This window comes from Nasonia vitripennis (assembly GCF_009193385.2).
Source record: "Nasonia vitripennis strain AsymCx chromosome PSR unlocalized genomic scaffold, Nvit_psr_1.1 chrPSR_random0007, whole genome shotgun sequence".
NCBI classification, from domain to species: domain Eukaryota; kingdom Metazoa; phylum Arthropoda; class Insecta; order Hymenoptera; family Pteromalidae; genus Nasonia; species Nasonia vitripennis.
In genome coordinates, this window is record NW_022279666.1 from 175,449 (window position 1) to 184,506 (window position 9,058).

Here is a 9,058-nt window from a genome sequence, read left to right on the forward strand (position 1 = left end):
ACATGTAGATGGTAATATATATTTTTTTAATTTACCACTGCAGCATTTACAAATCAACCCATTACTAAAATTTGGAGAATCGTATAATTCTTTTAATCTTTTCCAGTAATTTTGTTTTTCAGGAATATGTATATCGAGTAATTCTTCCACCAAATTCGTTTTATCCAAGTATTTATCAACAGATTCCATACTGCGCTCACAACAAAGTCTTTCGCAAGAAACACAAGGAATCTTAGGTGGATCCATATCTATTTTTGTGTACTCTTTTATTCCCTGGCTGTATTTGTTTTTTATTTGAGTTTCATTTAAGCAAATTTCAATGTTAGTGCTATTAATAAATATTGCTGCTTGTTCAGCATTTAATGTAATAATTTTCAATGCCTCGATATCAATATTATTCAAAGCACTTTCAATTTTTTCAATTTGTTTATAAATATCAATAATTTTGTATAAGAATCGTTTGATGGTGCGGAGTTTTGGATAATGGACAAAATGTTTAATTTAAAAAATTTTGATGTGCATAACAAAGGTTTGCTATAACAAATAATCGGATGCCCTTGTTTCCCTGAATTATGAGAACAATTATCAATTTTTTTCAGAAAATTGTAAGCATTTATATATGTAATTTCAATTAAATCTTTAAATAAATTGTTGAGTTCATTCAGTACATCCGGATCAACTTTTGTACAATAATCATTACATTGCCAAATTTTACTTTTAGTATTTGATTCAATCGTTGGTAGAATATTCATTGTTTGTCCTTGTTCGTTCAAAATAATATGTGTTTGCAGTTTATTAATTTTTCCTTTTGTGAAATTGTATGTTGATTCGCCAAAATATCCTTCTGAAGAAGAAGTATGTTTAGGTAAACCACATAAAGCAGTAAGTGCGTAAGAACAGTTATCGTCATCTATAGGTTCACCACCTAATCTAGTTAAGGAAACTTCTATTTTTTCCTTAAGATTTAGCAAATCTCTTTTCACTTTTGAAATATGATTATTACGAACATAAAAAGCAGACGTGACCAATTTATCAGCTTCTATCCTACGATCTGATAATGATGGATTATCTAATTATTTCATGACATTTTGTATATATTTTTCTTTTGTTTGAATCAACTTGTTATTAGATAGTTTTATATTGATAGAGTTGTACTTTTTTTTTTTATGTTCTAATGTTCCACTATTCTCTGTGGCTAAGTTAATTTTTTGCTTAGTAACGTCCTGTTTTAATTTTATTTCTTTTCTTCTTTCTCGCATTTTAACTAAAATTTTTTCAGTGTTTAAAGAATAATATTTTTTATTACTCGCCAATCGTTTTTCCCTATTTAACCGATAACGTAGTCTTTGCTTTTCTAATATTTTTTCTCGATTTGCTTCGTAATATTTGGGTTTTTTTAATTCCCTATTTAACCTATAACGTAGTCTACGCTTTTCTAAAATTTTTTCTCGATTTGCTGCGTAATAATTGCGTTTTTTTAATGTTTTCTCAGCTCTATCAATATCAAATTGACGAAGAAGTTGTGAAACATTATTTTTATCTAAATTACATGTTTGTGCACTGGGAGAAGTTTTTATGAAAGATGACTTAGTTTGATGAATCGTAAATGCCTTCGAAGTCTCAACAGGTGAGTTATCTGAAGACTTAGTTTGAGAACATATGTTATTAACATTATATCCCTTCCCTGGTAAAAATCCCCGCATGGGACCCATGTGGGAACCATGTGGGAACCATGTCGAACTCATATGGGAACAATATAGGAACAATAAGGAATCATGTAATTCCTTATGGGAATCACATGGGTCCTATGTGGGATTTTGCTGTAGAATCCAACGAGAGGCTATATGGTTCTTATCTTGTTTCCACGTGGTTTTCACATAGGTACCACATGGTTCCCACATGAATCCCATATGGTATTTGCATGGTATTTACAAGGAAACCACGTGAGAACCACAAGAATTCTTTTATCTGCATGTAATTTCATCTTAACTTTTGCTCGAAGGTTACAGTGACATTTCGTAAGTCCCATGTGATTCCCACATGATTCTTACATGGTTCCAACATGGTTCCAACGTGATTCTAACATAATTACTATGTCGTTTCTACATAAATTTGACATCACGAATCAGTCCCATCTAGGTTTTTTTAGATACATTTTATTTTTACAAAAATGATATAAAATGGATATTAAAGACTAACTTCATATAGAAAATATCAAAATATTTTTATTCAATAGTATTACATACAATTATATTTCAGTACAACCTACTTTGGACGGAATAACTTAGGTAAACAAACTTTTCTTAAATATTTAATTAAGAACTTAACATTTTATCCATTATTTTCCAACAAAAATATTTTTTTTCTTAATGATCATCTAAATAATCTGTTTATAATAAATTTTTTATTAATAATTATTTGGAAGTCATGCCACGTCGTAAAGAAGAATGACGATAGAAAAATTAATACTTTGCAAAAAAAGTGTATGCTTGTAACGAATTTGTAGCGTTTTAACTTTAAAGTTCTTATGATTCAAAATTAAAAATTTTAAATAATACTTTGAACTTTATCAGCATCATATCGTCGCTCCCTACGAAGAGTAGTAGATTTCAGATTTGCCACGAAGCGTAGGGATTTCAATTCTTGCCACGAAAAGTAATAGATCCCAGATCTTTTCCATATGAATAGTTCCATCATTAAAGAAAAAAAAACAAATAGTAATTCGGTAGCAACTAATAAAATTCTAATATCCTTAGAATTATCGAAAAAAAAATTTTAATTTAATGATTCTAACATTTTTTATTAAAACCTTATAAATGACAAATTTTTTAATTTTCTCAAATTTTTAAGGTTCCGATAAAAATTGTTAAAATAATGAAATTAAAAAAAAAAAATTTCGGTAATTCTAAGGATGTTAAAATTTTATTAGATTATCTATTGGAGTGGTTGGTCTTGAACGAGTCTCTTTTTCAGAATAACTGTCTTCATAGTCATCAGGAATCTCTGGTTCACTATCTAATTACAATCAATTCATAGTTGAATTAGTTTTGATGATCATTTTCAAAATTTTAATTTTTTAGTGTTTATGGATATATGAATTATTACCTTCATCTAGAGAAAGAGGATCCTTTTCTCTTGCTGCATAAAATAAAATGAGTTAATTTATTCATGTTATGAACATACTAATAATTATGTTTGTTTTTCATATTACGTGCAATCACCTGTTCGAGATTTCTTATTTAATAATGGACAGTAGATAGGCTATAGGCATACCAAAACATAGGCATACTAAAACACCCCCTCTCCTCTCAGAGTGTTTTGGTACCCGATGGAAGAGTAGGGATCCCCTCTCTCGCCAAGATACTAAAACACCCTCTCTCCTCTCAGAGTGTTTTAGTACCCGATGAGAGAGTGGGGATAATTTTTCCTCTCTCTCTCTATTATGTTTTGGAATGCCTATAACGTTCTCTACTTTTTTTTTATTTTTTTTTATTTTTTATTTTATTTTACAGTTTATGCTGATAGAACAATTTTATGAGTTTGACGTTGTGCAATGCACAGGTCGTCTTATAGCTTGGATTATGATTTGTGCATACTGTGACACACTTAAAAGATGGTTTTGACGGATAGCCATACTGTTCAATATTATGAACAGGATATTTGAATCGTTGAAGCCATTTCTGTTTTAATGCACCCATTACAAAAATTTTTGATGCATCATGTAAAGCGTCACGAAGCAAGTTTCCGATTTGAGAGTAGTCATGTCCATCCGTTTTCCACCTGATGCCATGATAATTATGTTTGAGCCATTTATTTTCCCTTTGCATTTTGTCTGGGAGTTTTTTCCATGAGAAGGGATTTTTGAATGTTAGAACAATAGGATCTGCACTATTTTCCTCGAGAGGTATGATTGCTAATTCCTTTAGAATATAATCTTCTTCGGTTTGCTTGAAACCAGTCATGTCTACTGCATATTCCATTTTCCGGTGCAGCCTAGACGAGCTTCTTGACATTTCCACTGATAGGATTGTACTGAACGATGCGATCGTGTAAGATTAGGCAGTATGCTGAAGTGTTAGCAGGAAAATCTTTTTTAGCCTCAAACTCCAGACGTACATCGACAGGAGCGCTCTTGAGAGATTCGTTTTGTCGTGAACAGTCAATAACTATGAGTGGTTCATTCTTGATGAACATAGGCTTTGTCAGCAATGGCTGCGGATCTCTTCCATAGTATGATTTTTGAAAATTAGCATACATATCATAGAGAATTGCATACTGATTGTTATATATGTCGAGATTCATATTGTTGTATGGATAATATTGTGAATTTAAGAAAAGTTTCACATTACTTATCTCACAATGATCAAATCTACTGGCATTTGCAGTTCTTGCAGCTTTTCTCTTTGTTTGTAGTCCGAGAATTACAAAACGAGGTTTCTCCAATTGATTTGAAGTTTTCACTGTCCAGACGTGTTTATTCGTGCTTGGAAGAAGAGGATATTCAAATATCTCCCAAGAACGAAAACACATAGAGATGGGGTTATCCTTACCAATGAAATTCAATAGCTGGATTTTTTGTTTATCTGATGCAATAACATATGGCATTAACCATTCTATCTTTGTTATTTTTACTTCACAATCTTCATAAGTAGTTACGCCAGATGATGTAGTTCCATTCTGGATTATTGCATTTAAGTCGCTTCTCGATCTTGTAAGTATGAGCTCATGCTTCATATTAACTATAATTTTTTTATAGTCTTCTGCAAAGCCCAAGATCATACTCAGCGGAATCGCTACGTCAAAGTTTCCCTTTTCATCGACAAACGTTTTGGTATCTTCTTCATCACCAAGCCAGCCTGCGTTTTCTAGCATGTTATTCTGATTCGAGTTAAATGAAGTCCATCCTTTCATAACACTGCTCAGACCGACATTTTTACTTTTATCTATCTCCACAGCATTAATCTCAACGAATTTCATCAAACAGATGACAAATGCCATTGTTCACGAATTTAGTTTTAGTTGGTGCTGTTAAACCATCTTTTAGTTTCAATTTTCCACATACGTGGATAGAACTACGCGATGGTAAGAGGCATAGATCTTGATGTTGTATAGAAATACGAATTTCATCACTATTATCAAAACTTAATGATGAGTATGGTTGATGGAAGTGTACCTCGTAATGAGCAATAGACTCATCGAAGACGACACCTGATTGAATGCTTAGAATTTCGTCCATTTTTCTGGAAGCAGCAAAGAATTATACACGTGAATTTTTTCCACGAACTTTTAGTCCTAGGCTTTTCAGAAACTGAATGCTCTTCCGTGTTAACGGTTTGAGTTTCTTTGGTCGACTGATGACTGGTTGACATGATGGCTGACTTATATATGTTCCAGAATTGTAAACGATACCCATTATACAGATTTGATGTGAAGTCTAATAGTAATTTCCTCTCCTCGAAAATTCACCAAATTTCCGTCCTGATCTACAATTCGAATTTAGTGGTAGATATATCACATGAGACGGAACTTCTAAGATTTTATATCCTGGAGGCACTCTGGGAAAGAACTCATGGATTGTATGAACTTTCTTATTATTGATGTAAGCACCTGCAGTAATGTTGCACTCCACTCTGAGTGCATTGATTCTCAATATTTTCACAGGTAAATCAGAGCTGTGTTGAATGTTCTCTTTGAGAATGCGAGGAGCGAAGCCAAGGAGACGGCCTATTGAATCGCGAGGTTTGAGATCTATCTGATGACTGCAGAGAATTTCACTTCTGAGAGTATTGTTGTTAGCTTTCAAAGAAAATTCAATTCCTTTGGATTTCAAAGTTTCTTGTAAAAATTGATTTATAGCATCAATTTCATAGCTGCCCGTAGGGATAGTGATAATATTATTTTTGCTCAAATGAAGTTTATTATTTGAATGGTCAACATTAGGAATAGAGTTGAATGTTAAAAGTTCAACTAATCCCAAGACAAAATTTTTATGCTGTGGTAGTTCAATCGAAGGAAAATATTGCGCTTCTAAGACAGATGAGTTTCCTGAGAGACTCAGAGTGAAGCTATCTTCCATGACTGATCGGATGCTAATGAATCTATTCGTCTGCGAACATCTCTTTTATAGTATCCCAGCTAAGAAGTAGAGACAAAGATGACCACATATAAATGAATCAAAATTTTGATATCTTTTGTAATTGTATTTCACTTCCTTCACGTTAAAATACATCATGAGATCCTTGGGAGGTTTGAGATCACCAAAACTATCGAAATAAAGTACTTCAGGACCACGTTTGCGATAGCAAACCCAGTGAGTGCCTCTATTTTGAAAATCGTCCAAGTTTACCACAGCTGTTTCATTACGCCATGGACCATCAGGTGGTAGATTATTTCTCATGAAAACACCACGGAAATCTGAAATTTTCATCATATGAGCATATTTTTTTAGATCGTAGTCAGTCAGTGCACGATTTGGCAAAGTTAAATCGAAGTTTTTTTTTTCTACTGACTCGATGACCACGACCGATATGAGGTTTCATAAATAATCCCATTCCACTTTTATAGGGCTTAAGATGAAGACCTTTGCCTAAAGCAATAGCTTCTATGGTCTCGTTATGCCTCTTACTTTCTTCATAATTTTTCTGCGCAGCTTTAGCATCATTAACTGCTTTAGCTATTCCAGCAGCACCTCCTGCTAGAGCACCGGTGGCACTTAGTCCTGCGAACAATGGAATGAGAAAAGGAAGAACTCCACCAATTTTTGTTGGAAGCGGCAAAACACGTGGAATGATAACTTTTTTCTTTCCACCTACACTTTTAACAGCTTGACGTGCACCCTTCAAGGCTGATTGAATAACCTTGCGAGAACTTTTACTTGTTGACATTGATTTTTTAGCTGCAGTCAGTAACTTATTAAATTTTAGTCCCATTCCAGTTTTTCCTTTTAATTTCATAGCATTGCTAACAGCAAAAGCAAAAGCTTTTTCACCAAGACTAGCGTCCTTGGCTCTGACACGTTGCATAGCTTCCTCAGCAAGCTTCTTGTCAGCAGCTTTACGATCTCCGTTTTTATCTGAGTAAGCTATATCATGTTTTTTACATGCCTGATCAAGCGGATTAATGCCAGGATCTCCTCTTTTCATTCGCTTTTTCAATTTGGTTCCGGGACCACAGTATTGATATCCAGGAAGATGCATTTCAACAGGTAAGTTATTGATAACTTTATCAAGCAATCCATAGCCTTTCGGCTGTTTCTGAGATTTATGTATGATCATCTCTCTTCGAGCGTTGATTCACAACTGACGTTCATGGTATAAAACGAGCGTTTATATTTCCAGAGCTCAATGTTATATTTGACTCTGTTGAGTGAACATGGATTTTACCGAGCAGAACGTCAAACTCCCAGTGACAAATTTTGATTTTGGAAAAGAGAAGAGAAAAAAGCGTCATGGGGAATTACTACCAGATAGTATACGAGCAGTTTTCTGTGGGCCATCAAACTGTGGAAAAACAAATAGTTTATTGGCTTTAATTACACACCCCAATGGTCTTCGGTTTGAGAATTTGTATGTATACTCTAAATCCTTGAATCAGCCAAAGTATCAATTTCTCAAAAATGTCCTGGATCCGATTGAAGGAGTATCATATCTTCCGTTCAGTGAGCATGAATCTGTAGTATCTCCAGATGAAGCCCTTCCAAATTCAATAATGATTTTTGATGATGTGGCATGTGAGAAGCAGGATAACGTTAGAGCATTCTTCTGTATGGGGAGACATAAGAGTGTAGATAGTTTCTATCTATGTCAATCTTATGCTCATATAGGAAAACATCTCATTAGAGATAATGTCAATTTGTTAGTAATTTATCGACAAGATGATGTAAATCTTAAACATATCTATGAAGATCATGTGAATACCGATTTAACTTTTAACGAATTTCGGAATCTTTGTTCTGAATGTTGGAAGAATGATAGATATGGATTCATCGTTATTGACAAAGATAGACCGATGAATGAGGGTAGATATAGAAAAGGATTTGACTGTTTTGCAATAAAAAAGGAATTATAAGTCTCGAACTTTCAGTTCAGTTGTAGAGATCGCCACGTAAGCATGTCAGACTTCACGAAAGAGAAGAATGTTCTTAGCGAGCTCTTGCGAGCTCGTCAGGCTATTAAGAAAAAATACACTTTATTAAAACAGGAGAAAGATGACTTTGAAAAAGTCATCGGTGATACTCTAAAACCAGTCATCACACCACTTGAGAAACTTGTTGAGATGAAAAGTGAAAGCCCACTGCAGCAACCATTTAATCATATTTTGGATAAAAACAGCAGCAGTAAGAAAATGAAAAAACGAATGGGAATTCATCGATCGAGTTTAATGGATTATACTGTTTATGATGATGATGATGATGATGATGATGATGATGTTTTTGACACAATAACCAATTCTACATTTAAATCCGCTAGTGGAAAAAATGAATCAGCTGAAGACTTTTTATCATTGTTAGATAAAAGCCGTAGAACGATTGATAATATTTACGGAGTGCGAAAGGTCGATAAAGTGTATATGATTGGTGATTCAGAAATTGAATTTGATGATAAATATGTCAAAGTCAGAAATGAAAGTTATCCTAAAACGAATGGACTAATGGAATTGCTATTTAAAAAATATCCGGATGATCTTCTTCTGAGCTCATCAGACCGTGCAAATTATCGCAAGATTTTGGAAGCAACAAATGCTCATGGGAAAAATTCAGCAAAGATGAATCTATACGAATGTCGAGAAGTAATAAATATAAGAATGTTTTAGCACCAATGTTCCGCAGCACTCCACGTAAAAAGAACGTAAACAGCAGCGGAGGAGGACTTATACCTAAATATAAAATAGCTAAGAAAAATTCTTCCATTGATCTCGTCTACTGGGATGATCCAAATGAGCTTACTGAGAGACTTCGATTATTGATTGCCGAACGATCAGCTGGAAATAATAATCACGTCAATGAAATCCAGTCGATTATTGAGGAATTACGCGAAGCTGGGCATATATATTGACATGC

The 9,058-nt window shown here is 33.7% G+C and overlaps 1 long non-coding RNA gene across 1 annotated transcript; it reads right to left on the reverse strand.

The window, feature by feature from the left end:
* Positions 1–2,929: 2,929 nt before the first annotated feature.
* LOC116417996 lies at positions 2,930–3,251 on the reverse strand. The gene is made up of 3 exons (XR_004228156.1): positions 3,222–3,251; positions 3,106–3,138; positions 2,930–3,015 (listed from the first exon to the last, which is right to left on the reverse strand). It is a non-coding gene; the product is annotated as an uncharacterized LOC116417996 (long non-coding RNA).
* Between the last annotated feature and the right edge of the window lie 5,807 nt (positions 3,252–9,058).